The sequence below is a fragment of the Nicotiana attenuata genome, unplaced genomic scaffold, assembly GCF_001879085.1.
Source record: "Nicotiana attenuata strain UT unplaced genomic scaffold, NIATTr2, whole genome shotgun sequence".
Taxonomy (NCBI): Eukaryota; Viridiplantae; Streptophyta; class Magnoliopsida; order Solanales; family Solanaceae; genus Nicotiana; species Nicotiana attenuata.
This window is the reverse complement of record NW_017670319.1, coordinates 487,882-501,275: the sequence shown is the minus strand read 5'-3', so window position 1 is coordinate 501,275 and position 13,394 is coordinate 487,882.

Below are 13,394 nucleotides of genomic sequence, written 5' to 3'. Positions count from 1 at the left end.
TCATCCCAAGTGGCGACTGATAAATTAAATAAAATAATCCCATTTCGAATAATGTCACTTTAATTGGAAAAACTCCCTTATATCCCCTTTTCGGATGGTAATAAGGAGGTGTGACAGTGACAAGATCCACGAACGAGCACACTTCAGTATAATTGGGCTGCTTTATTGACTTACACACATAAAAGACCACTTTTTCATCACCCACCCGGAAGGTGAGCTACCCTGCTTCCACATCAACTAAGGCCTTCCCAGTTGCAAGGAAAGGTCTTCCCAAGATTATAGGCACCTCAAAATCAACCTCGCAGTCGAGAATCACAAAATCAGCCGGCAAGATAATTTTTTCCACCCGGACAAGAACATCATCAATTATACCCAATGGCCTCTTCATTGTTCTATCCACCATTTTCAATTTCATGGAAGTCGGCCTCGGTTGCCCAGTACCCAAAGTCTTGAAAACTGAGTAGGGCATCAAGTTGATACTCTCCCCCAAATCACATAGAGCTTTTGCAAAGTCTGCACTCCCAATGGTGCAAGGAATGGTGAAAGCACTGGGATCTACTAGCTTCGGAGCCATTGAGTGCACTATTGCACTAACTTGGTGGGTCATCTTGATAGTTTCACAATCCATGGATCTTTTCTTTGTCACCAAGTCTTTCATGAATTTGGCGTAACCCGGCATTTGCTCTAAAGCCTCCACCAAAGGCACATTAATGGATAAGCTCTTCATCATGTCACTAAATTTCTTAAACTAGTTCTCATTTTTCAGCTTCGCGAGCCTTTGAGGATAAGGTGGAGGTGGCCTTGGCAAAGGAGCCTTGGCTTTAGGCACAACCATTTCCGGCATGTCTATTACGTGTTCTCTAGACGGGTTCACGTCATTCTGAGTTTCCACCTCGGTATCTTTGATATCAATCCTCACTTCTACATTCAAGTTCTCATCAATCACATTCTCAACCACCAAAGTGATCTCATCCTCTTGCAACGCAACTTCATCACTCAAAATTTCTTTTTGTTTGGAGGCATTCACATCATCGCCTCGTCCACTTCTGGTAGTTACCGCCACTGCATGCCCGGTATTCTTCCCTCCCTTCGGGTTGACTACCGTATCACTAGGTAAAACCCCCTTAGGGCGAGTATTCAAGGATGTGAGATTTGGCCTAGTTGAACCTCGAAGTTTCTGATTGAAGTATTGTGGGATGCCAACTGAGCATCGGAGTCAGCATTCTTTTTCATCATCTGTTCAAACATCATTTCGATTCTCCCCATGTCATTGTTGGATGAACTAGGACCTTGGGATGGAAATGGGGGTGGATTGTTCGGTTGTTGATACATCGGGGGCCTTTGAAAGCCTTGCCCCCGATTTCCCTGATTGCTATTGTTCCAACTACCCTGATTGTTGTTTCCACCCTAGTTGTTGTTGTTGTTTCCCCAATTACCCTGAGTGTTCTGATTATTATTCTAGTTGCCCCTATTTGGATTTTGGTTGTTGTTCCCCTAATTATTGTTCCCTTGTTGTTGTTGATTTCCCCAATTGCCTTGGGATCTCCATTGTTGTTGTTGGATGGAAGAATTGCTCTTTGGCCTTGATAGTTGTTCACGTATTACATTTCTTCATTCTGCTCATCAAACCCATCATCTTGGAACCCATCACTATCTTGGTCATAGTGATCTTAATTCCCTTGGTTCTGTTGCCCTCTTTGTCTACTTTTGTTTACTAACATGTTGACACCCTCCATAGCATATACTTGTCGTGGAGTTTGAACCTGTTCTAATTGTGTCTTTGCTAGCTGGTTCATTGTTGTTGTAAGTTCTGCTATTGCCCGCCCATGATCATGGAGCTCTTTGTGCAAGTGAATGACCGTGGGGTCACCCTGTGGCACATTTGCTTGACTTTGCCAAGCGGAAGAAGTGTCGGTCATCTCATCCAATATCTCACAAGCTTGATCATATGGTGTGTTCATGAAATTGCCCCCAGCTAGTTGGTTCACTATGCACTGATTTGTTGTGTTAATGCCTCGGTAGAATGTCTGCTGTATGATTGCCTCAGTCATATCATTATTTGGGCATTCCTTCACCATAGTCCGGTATCGCTCCCTTATCTCATGCAATGGTTCGTTGGGCTCCTGTTTCAAAGCTAAGATTTCATCCCTCAAGGTTGCCATGTGACCCGGCGAGAAAAACTTTGCAATGAATTTGTCCGCCAACTCATCCCATGTATGGATGGAGTGGTTGGGGAGTCTCTCCAGCCAATCCAACGCCTTCCCTCGAAGAGAGAAAGGGAATAATCTCAACCGCAAGGCATCCTCGAACACATTCTTTTGCTTGCTCCCCCAACATGTATCAACCAATCCTTTAAGGTGCTTGTAAGCATTTTGATGGGGAGCACCCGTAAATTACCCTCGCTGCTCCAACAGTGTCAACATCACGTTGGTAATTTGAAAATTGCCTGCCCGGATCCGGGGTGGGACAATTGCACTAGCATATCCTTGGTTAGGAAGCACTCGAGGTACAACTCTAGGAGGTGTCGGGGGAGGGTCTGGAATATTATTATCATTAGCCTGTCGGCCTCTTCTTTGTCCTTGAGGTACAAGAGACACCTCTTCTTCACCGTTATCATCAACCTCCTCCCCCGGGACCACGTTTCCAAGAGGATCATTGTTGTTGTTTGCCGCCATTTTGTACCTGAATTGGCATCACACACAAATTAGTATCATAGAAGGAAAGAAAAACAATACACAAAACTATTTAGATAGATAGCCAAAACCGTTAGCTCCCTAACAACGGCGCCAAAAAGTGATCAGACCCAACCCTACACCACTACAAAATGGCAGGAGCAGTCGATGTAGGTTTTACCCGAGAAGGTCGGGATCGAATCCATAGGGAGCTACAACAATGTTTGAAGTTGGATTTCTTTCTAATATAGATGTGCGTAGTGCTCTTGATTACACTTCCAATCATATTTGTTTGTTTGTTACTTCTAATTTTATGCTAATGATATGCGAAATTAAGCTAAGTATGAATGCTTGAAAGGTTTTCTAAATGATTAACGAGGCACTAGGGAAGTGGCTTTCTCCTAGGTGAATACTTGAAGGGTTCTAAATCCTAAGGAAAAGTTGTTATGTTTGGGATCACGATATAGCCAATGCACGACACTACTCACTCTATACCTCTCGGTAGCTTGATTGACTTTTCCCTAATTGACTTTCTCAAGACCAATTGGGTGTCAAAATTATGCAAGCAATATAGGCTCAAGTCGGGTATTACTATCTCTAGATTTAACCCTTTAATTGGGGCTAGCAATCTCTTGAATACGCCCCAATTCCTTGTTGAACTGATTTCTTCGACTCAAGCTCTCTTTCTCAAGAAGAGCCCAAGTCAAATAGGCACAAATTAGTGTTTGCAACCACTAATTCAACATGGAAAACATAAATCACTCCAAATATCAACCACCCATAAACATCTAAGCCTTAAAACAAAAAATCCATCAAATACCCACACTAGGGTTGAGTCACAACCCTAGCTAATGGGTCTAGCTACTCATAATAATAGAAGAAATCAGATATTTAGATGAAGAATAACCCATAAAATATGATTACAAGCTAATTTTAAGATTCAATGTTAAACTAGCTATAAAATTACTCAAAATAGACTTAAACTGCCGTTCACACGCTTAGCTAATATAAAGATACCCTAAAATTTTGAAAAAGAAGTATTTATACAGGGATGAATTTTCTGGACAAAATACCCCTGACGGAGGTATCTCGGTCCGCAAGAAATGGAGTGCGGTCGCAAAGGAGCTTTTAGCTTCAATTTACTGTTCTCTGAATCCAGTCACGATGGACCGCAATAAATGGACCGTGGCCGCGGTGGCTTAATCGCGGACCGAAAAAAAAAAGAAATGCGGACGCAATGTGTTGAATCTTCCAAACTTCACCTTCTCTGAATCCCTTCTCCGCTGACCGCGAGAAATGGAATGCGGCCGCATTGAGGCTACCGCGGCCGCGAAGAATCGATCGCGGATCGCGTTCCTTGAACTTCCAAAATAGCATCCTCTCTGATCTTTGCCACTGTGGACCGCACTAAATGGGTTGCGGCCGCGTTGGATCTGTTGCAGCCGCAATGGATTTTATGCTGCAGCGGTGCATTGACTTGTCCTTGGCACTTGTGCAAGTTTCACTCCTTTTTGAGCTGGTTTTGACTTCTTGTCACTTTTTTGACCAAACACTGCAAACAAGCACAACATATAAGCTTTCAGGATTACTTGTATACATTTTTAATCCAAAAATCAAGCATAAAAGAGTATAAAATAAACTAGAATCCCTAGTTATCAGACATAAAATACAAAGTTTGGGAAAAATTGGATTTAACTTACGGAGAAATCGAGTTAAGATTTGCCTTGTAACGAGCCGTTTTGAGAAATTAAATTCGTAAGCCTTATGATGTCATTTTGGGACATATATCATAGAAAAAGGAAGGTCTTGGAACGTAGTTTCCAACGGTCCAAACAATTTATTCATACGACATCGGGGTAGAGAAATATGGATTTTTAAAGTAAGGGTCACCAAGTCACGTTGCCGCACTTCGGAGAAACTAGCAGGTTTATAGGCCAAGTTGCGATGCTATTTACTCCCAATATATTGAAAGTTACATGAAGATATTTAAATGTAATTAGAGCTCTATGTGTCTAGCTTCCAACGCTGCAAACCGTTTGTCAATACGATATCTTAGGAGAGAGATACAAGTGTCCGAAATGGTACTGCTCAAGCTGCCAAGTAGGCAGCTTACCCACCTGCTTGGAGAATTGAGGCGATGGTCTTATAAGTTGTTTTTATCCATTATATTTCGTCAATAACCAGAGATCAATTACTTTATTACAATCTCAAACTCTCAAATAATTTTTCCAAGGTTCCAAGAACTAAACTCAAATCCTCATCAAAGGTGTTAAAGACTACAAGAGAATACTTCTATGATGTTGTGGTGTGATTGAGGGCTATTGTGAGCTAAGTTGGGATGGGGTTTTGAGTTGTAGCTTCTGTCCAAGGTATGTATAACATATTCTTGATTGTGCCTAAGGTTAATCTTGTGTTTGTTGTGTTGTTTGAGTGAAAAACCATAAGATGCACTTGAAGGAACATGGGATACGCTTGTCTTTTTGGTTGGACTCTTTTGTTGTTAAAAATATGGTTTGTGGTGGCTGAAAATCGTGAGAAATAATTTGATAATGTTGTTTCTGCTGTTGTTAAGCTTTCCCAGGTGTTATTAAGTTGATTGAAGAAGAAAAGATGAAAAATAAGTGATTGACGATAAAAATTAGGGTGCTAGACGTATGGGGCTGTTTAGGAAGGAATTTTGTTGAGGTTTTAAACTAGAAATAATATGGTACATATAAGTATGATGCTCTGAAGGTTATAAACTAATTTATGGAATAAGAGTTGGATTCAATTTATATCTTATTATGAGTAAAAGAAACAAGCTTGCCGCTCAATATGATTGTTAAGTTAATCGGAGAAACTCATGTTGGATTATATTGTTGTTGTTATTGGTGTTGGTTATAGTTGTTGTTGTTGGGTTGTTGATGACCCTTAGTGATGTTTGGGATGTATTAAAAATATGGGAGTTGCTGTCCGATTTTCCTTAAGTCATGTGACTAGCCAAATATGATGGTACGTCATTATATGTTAACGGCAATATCATTTCACTTGTTGTAGATGCAAGAAGTTGTGTTGAGATTGGTTGAGTAATAAGGAATAGATCATACAGGTATGTTAAGGCTATCCCTTCTTTCCTTTTGGCATGATTTATACAACACGAACGAAACGAGCAAATGCACAACTTTTACAAATGACTCTATTCATAGAAATACTAGAGATGCCTATGTTCTTGATTCCCCATATGTGTTATTATTCTATCGTCTATTCATGGGTCCCAGAAAATACATAAATTGATAAAGTTTATTTCATGATGTTAATCAGAGGCATAATGGTCTTATGACGTGCCAAGAGATTTTATTAACGCATTTCATATGTATTTCATGGATTCATACATGCACATTGACCCATGACTAGATGGCGTTATATACGTATACATATATGTATATATATGTATATGGGATATGGGAAATGTTGTGGCGTTCTATATGCACCACCACCTGATCAGCTGGTATACAATGATGATTTTGCCCACAGTGGTCGAGATGATATGATGGGATGCCCTCAGAGGCTTGATGATGTTATGAACACATGTACCTATGCACGACATTACATTCATACACATATGCATGACACTATAAGTATTTCATGATTTACAGAATTATCCAGACTTACAGGTTGAGTCACTTACTCTATATTTCTTCCATGTCTTTTATGTACTTATTTGTGTGCCTTACATACTCAGTACATTATTCGTACTGACATTCCTTCTGCCTGGGGACGTTGCGTTTCATGCCCACAGGTCCTGATAGACAGGTCGAGACTCCTCCAAGTAGGCTATCAGCTCAGAGGAAGATGTTGGTATGCTCCATTTGCTCCGGAGTTGCTTGTTTAGTCAGTATGATTTAGAGGCTTGTAGACAGATGTCATGTATACGGATACTTGCATGGCCTCTTATGTTTCGAGTGTTTAAAGAATCATGCCGGCCTAATAGGCCCATACTTCATATATATAAGTTTGTACTCCCTCATGCTTTACTCCGGTTCATTTACCTATGATAGAATTATATAAAAGAAACGTTATGTTGGTACTTGGTTGAGTAAGGTACCGGGTGCCCGTTGTGGCCCATCGGTTTGGGTCGTGACATAAGCATACCCTCTTCATAACATAATGACATGAAGAACACAAGAACGTTTCCTATTTCTGATAACAATACTTCCAACTCTAGGTGATTGATTAAAATACTAAACAGATATGAAGCTCAAATTTCAAATACACATATAGGCAGAAACATCATACTATTTTTGCTAAATAACCAAACAATTAGAATCAAACATATTATGGATAGATAAATAGCACATAGTTTAGAGCTGCAACAACATTGGGATACAGATGTTGTTGCCTCAATAGATTAATCCCATATTAGTTTAACATCATACTTTGTCATTAACACACACATAGGTTGACAATACTGCTTGGAACCTTTTGAAACCCTCAGTAAAGATCAAGACAAATGACTTGGGCAAGTTATTTTACACAATCAGTAACAACAAGAGGTTCTCCAAGACCAGTTTCAATTCAGATTAACAGGGAAAAGAGAACTGAGTGCAGTTCTCAAAACAGTTCAAAAGTATGAAATCATGAAGGATTAACAAAGATCTATGCCAATCTTTCATTCATCAACACATATAGAGATTTCAACAAATTTATAACCTCAAAAGATAGGATGAGTCTCAATCATTACAAAATTATATTTGTCAGTATCTTCAAGGGTTTAAGAACAGGGAAACACCATACAAAGCAAACTTAACTCACTTTTACAAACTAGGGTCATTAGTTAGTCATGGTGGAGTTGCATTCAACTTATAAGCAGTCAACACTCAAATACAGTAATCATAACTATAACATATTTATGAAAGGTAACTTGGTCATAATAAACATGTGCAGGATGACCACTGATGTTCACAAAAGTTCATCCTAATAAGGTTGTTTCATATTTAGGAATACAACTAATAACTAGAAAGAGATATAAAATTTTCATATTGATGATTTAAAGAATGCTTAACAATTAACAAGCACTTATACAAAGAAGGAGAGCATTTAAACACTTAAACTTCATAATGCTTAACCAAGTGATACAAGGTTACACTATGTACTTTCATGCATGTTCTAACTAGAATCATCTAACAGCAAACCCAAGTATAGAAGAACAAAACTCAAAAGAATATAGCATGATAGGTATGAAAATCATAACAGAACATTAGAGGAGAGTCTGCAGTCTAGGTAGATGTAAGAAATCATTAAGGCGTGTTAAGCAGCTTAATCACATAGGTTGTTTAATAGGGATGCTCGATACAGAATAGAGATCAAAGTCACTTAGAGGAACTGGCAACTTAATCAACACTGATAAAATATAATTGCTAAACATATATCAATAAAAAAGTCATAGTGGAAGTGCTATAGATGAAAATACTTAACAGGAAAATAGTAGTTTGTTCATGTTTTTTCAAATGAAGCAATCAAAGAAAGGATGGAAGTACACTAAGCTTTTTTAGGGAAGCAGACCAAACAGAGTTTCTAACTTAGCCGTATGAAAACCAAGGTTGCAAGCTCTTGAGTAGTGAAGAATGTCAGAAAACAAAAGGAATAGAGATCAATCAGGAAAAGAAATCTAGCCTCTTAACTCGTATGAAATTTTAGACTATTGTTTGGTAGGTTGCTCGATGATGTTAGGTGTAGTTGGTTCTGTTCTTGGTGAGAGCATTTATGACTCCTATTTATAGTGGAATTCAAAGTCTTAGTCTGAACAGAATTCTAACTCAGTAGTGGAGAGCAACGAAGGGGTAGTGATACGAGCATAATCAAGTGAAAATCTTAGAAAACAGAGGAAAATCAGTAGCGATTTTACCTAAGAAGGGTAAAGTTGACCGTTGAAGAAAAACTCCAACGGGTTAGAGTCTCAATGTCTAGAGGTCGCTTTGCTTGACCTCTGGACCAAGGATAAGTATGATAACACTGTAAAATGGTCATGCATGCCACCGATTTGAAAGAATGAAGGGAGAAATCAGACGAGTTGATGTTTCATCTTTTAGGTCTAGGGTTTAAGATTGGGGCTTTTGAATTCAATGATGGAAATGGAAAATAAATCACAGGCTTCATATCCTAGGACAAAGCAAGTGATTTTCTAAGTTTGATCTGAAAGAACAAGGATGAACTCGGGTCTGTGATGTTTTGGGCCTAGGGTTCAGATTTTGGCATTTCAAATTTAGTGATTGAAAGAGGAAATAGCAACAAGATTTACGGATACCGAGGTAGAATAGATGATGTGCATGGAAATCTCATGACCTTTCACGAATTTGTGCAACGTCTGGTGATTGATGTTCTTAGGAGGATGGGAGAAGAGAGAACGAAAGGGGAAAGGGGGCGGCTGTGTGAGTGGGAAATGATTTTAGGGTTAGGGGGTTTGGGAGGCCGTCTCTAAGGGTAAACTTGAGAGATTGGATCTGGATCGTTGGATCTGATGATCAACGGTCCTAAATTTTAGGGATTTAACAATTTTTATGGGGGATTTTGGTGTCCATTGGATTCGTATGATCCAACCGTTAGGATTAAATCTTGTAGGTATTTGGAAATTAAAGAGAAAACAGAGTAAAAATCATGGGCCGTGGATCATGAAAATAGATGGCCCAGATTATTGTTGTTTGTTTTGTGAGTGATAAGGAGGGGGTGACGTTGCACGATCTCATTAGTTCAACGAGAAAGTCATGGATTGCCAAAGTGGAGAGAGGGAGATTGGACCTCGTTTATTTTCGGACTGGACTTGTGTATTGGGCTATCATTGTTTTAATGAACAGCCACTTTGTACTTAATTAAGGAATTGAAATTGTAGCCTTTTAGTTTTTTAACCCTTTTAAATTAATTTAATTAAACTTAATTAATTTTTAGTATAATGTAGTAAAATTATAATTATCAAATACACTACTAACTATTGGAATTATTTATTTATAAAATACTTTATTTTCTAAATTATGACACTAGTTTTGAATTATCAACATAGTAATCTAGTTAATTAAAATTTGAAGAATTAATTATAAAATCTCTATGATGCATTGAAAAATTATTTTAGTAGTATTAGAATAACACATATATTTGTAATTACATAATACTAATGGTAGGTTGCTAATTGTGTTTTGCCTGATAATCTCATTTTACTCTGTTATCTTTGCTTTTTGATGCTAGCATGACTGTGCTGAATATGTTTCCCATGGTTGTTTATTGTGTAGCTCCAGTGGCCATATGCTAGGTATTCCATTAGACTAACAATTTGGCATTAAACTTGTCAGTTATTTCGATATTGCCAAAAGGGGAAGATTGAAATGTGCACAAAAGTGAATATGGTCATATCAAAGTGATAGTGTGAGGGGTAGATTCATCATTCATGGGTTATTCATCGGTTCGTGTGATTCACGGAGTTTCATAGCAATTTGTCTGTTATCATAAAAAATGGAGAATTTATTGAAAAGTGAGTTTTGCTAATTAACAAACATGTAACTTGGTTGAGTAGGTGTGGTGAATTTGAGACCTTGGTTCTGCTAGTTAGAACTTGTACTGCATCCAGCATGAAATCCTAGCTATGGTCGGATTCGCTTTCTAGCTAGTTAGGATTGTTTTGCATTCATAATAAGCCGAGAGCTGCATATATTTATAGAAAATCTTGGCAAATATTAAACTTTCAATCATAGGTCAAAGGATGAAACAAAAATAAAACCAAGAAGATTTTATTTTCTTTATTTATTCTCTAGGGTTAGAAGGTTTTTTGGGTTTATCTCTTAATTAATCCTACTGCTAACTTTATGCCATATGTGTGTAGCGTTTGACTTATTATAGATTTTCACACTTACACTAAGAGCTTTAAGAGGATATACACACAGGCAAACAAATCGCGAGAGCAATAGAAAGATAAACTGAAGAAACAAGCTATAGTAATTGAGTTAAGTCTAGTTTAGGTTATCTTGATCTTGTAGTATGAGAAAGTTTTTCAGATCTAGAATATGGAATTAGTTTTGTTTGTAGCTGCAATCATCTGAGTTGCATGTTGTTAAGTGACTAATGTTAGTCTCTTAGGTTGTAATGATTACTTTTTGTAACTTGAGATTCTAGTTATTTTTAATAAAGTATTTGAGAAAAATTTCAGAGTCGGGTCATAACTTTTACTCCCTCGAGCCATGAGGTTTTTCATGTTAAAATTCAGGCCTTCGGTATTTTCGGCACGTATTTGTTATATGGATTGTAAGAACCAGTTTAAGAACTTGATTTTTGGTATAACGTAATAATTTTCGGTATAAATTATTCATTCATCTCTAGTACATATGTGGTTTACTAAACTAACAGATATTTTAGTAAATTATTTTCTTGTATACTTTTGATTTGTTATGCTACTAATGTGACCTACCTTTAAATAGTTTTGGTTTTCATTGAGACATGTTTACGCATGTCCAATACACTTCAGGTAATTATGAGCAGTCAATAGTTGAGATCTGAAGTAAAAGAAATATGCAGAAGAAACAAGTTGAATAAACATTGCTCATCAAGTTGTTCAGTAATGAATTCAACTTATATTACATATATTAGGCTAATGAGTTAGAGAAAATAATTCATACATGCCCAGAAGGCATTTAAGCAATGAACTATATTACCTTTGACAAACTTTTAAAAAATTTGTGTGACCAAGTGCTTTTGTTTCCCATATATTAGACCATCAACAACTTCTGCCAATAAAAAATTTAAACGAATTATTCATTCATTCCAAAGAAGATAATTCGTTTGCTAATTTCAACTCCTTCATTTGGATTCTAGTTTCTTCAAAATTTTGTTCTGTATTTTTCCTTTACCCTTTTGTGAATATATAACTTTTCAAAACTTAATTTATTTACAAACTAGGTAATGTAATGATCCGCCCGTTTGTTTTGAGTATTTTAGCATGTTTTTCCTATTTGATGCTTTATATATGTGTATTTATGGTTACCTCAGCAGCCAACATCTGCACGCAATGTGCAGAAATATAGTATCAATACAACCGACCCCATGTACTGGTATGTAACAAACCTAACCTTAGGTTGAATGTAGTGACGAGCTGGAACATAGGTCAGGTCCAACACCAATAGCCAACAACAGTTCATAACAATGTAAAGCAATTAAATAAAGAAGTAGCTCAGAGATAAAATGCTCAGCCATTTCATAGTTTTCCGAAATTAGTTCCGCTTTTCAAGTATTTCAGTGATAACCCAAATCCTTTACTGAAATCGTCAAAAACAAATGAGTAAGTTTGAAAATTGTGATTTTTCCCATAAAACATTCTTCCACAATAGGAGATTTCATTTTCAAATGGCACGAGGAAAGTACATCTCTATGCCTATATGTCAATGTGCATGCCAATTCAATGCAAAATAGTGATAAAACCATATGCATACTCTCAGAGTATCAATCCACTCCGTCCTCCCAGTCATTCAATCCTCTTAGTCACTCAGTCCTCCTAGTCAATAAACCCTCACAGTCATTCATGCCTCATAGTCACTCAATCTTCCCAAGACACTCGGCACTCGCCCTCGGCACTCGCACCTAGTAGGTACCTGCACTCACCGGGGGTGTGTACAGACTCCGGAGGGCTCCTTCAGCCCAAGCGCTATAACAAGCCAATCATGGAATAAATCAATAAAATATGTTGCGGTGTGCAGCTTGATCCCATAAAATTTAATCAATATAACATGCTGCGGCGTGCGGCCCGATCCCATAACTGTCAGTCATAATCAGGCTCTCAGCCTCACTCAGTCTCAATCTCTCCAGTCTCGCTCACGGGCTCACAATGTCACGAAACTAGCCCGACAACAATGATATGATGTACCAACAAATAACAACTGAGACTGAGATTATGATATGGATGCATGAAAATGACCGAGTACGAACATATCAGTAAAATCAGTGAGATGACAGCAAGAAATGACCGGTATGGGTCCCAACAGTATCGGCATAAAGCCTAAACATGATATCTAGCATGATTAGCAGCTCAATTACTTTATCACATGGTGAAAACACAGATATCAACAAGATAGAGCCACTATATAGTGCCATGGAAACAACGGAGTCACAATTCACAAGGCGCACGCCCACAAGTCAGTCACCTAGCGTGTGCGTCACCTCAACACCAATCACATAACACGTAATTCGGGGTTTCATACCCTCAGCACTAAGTTTAGAAGAGTTACTTACTTGAACAAGCCAATTTCAACGCCGAGCAAGCCAAGCGATGCTCCGAAAATTCCATCTCGCGCGTTTCGACGTCCGAACGATTTGAGACTACCCAAAAACAACTCAAGTACATCAAACAATTCTAAAGGAACCAATCCAAATCCAAAAATGTCAAATCTTTAATCAAAAGCCCAAAATCGGCCAAAAAGCCCAACCCGGGCCCGCACCTCAGAATCCGAAAAAACTCATAAAATCCGACAATAAATTTAATTATGAGTCCAACCATACTAATTTTATCTAATTTCGAGTTCGAATCAATGGTCAAAACTCAATTACTCACTTTAGAAATTTTTTTGATAAAAAATCCCCAATTATCCAATTAAAATATGGATTAATTCAAAAATAAACTTCTATGAACATATTAATATACAAAAATTATAGTTAGATATTGAACCCCATGAAAAGAAGAGATGAACGCTGCAAAAATAACCTCAATCGGAG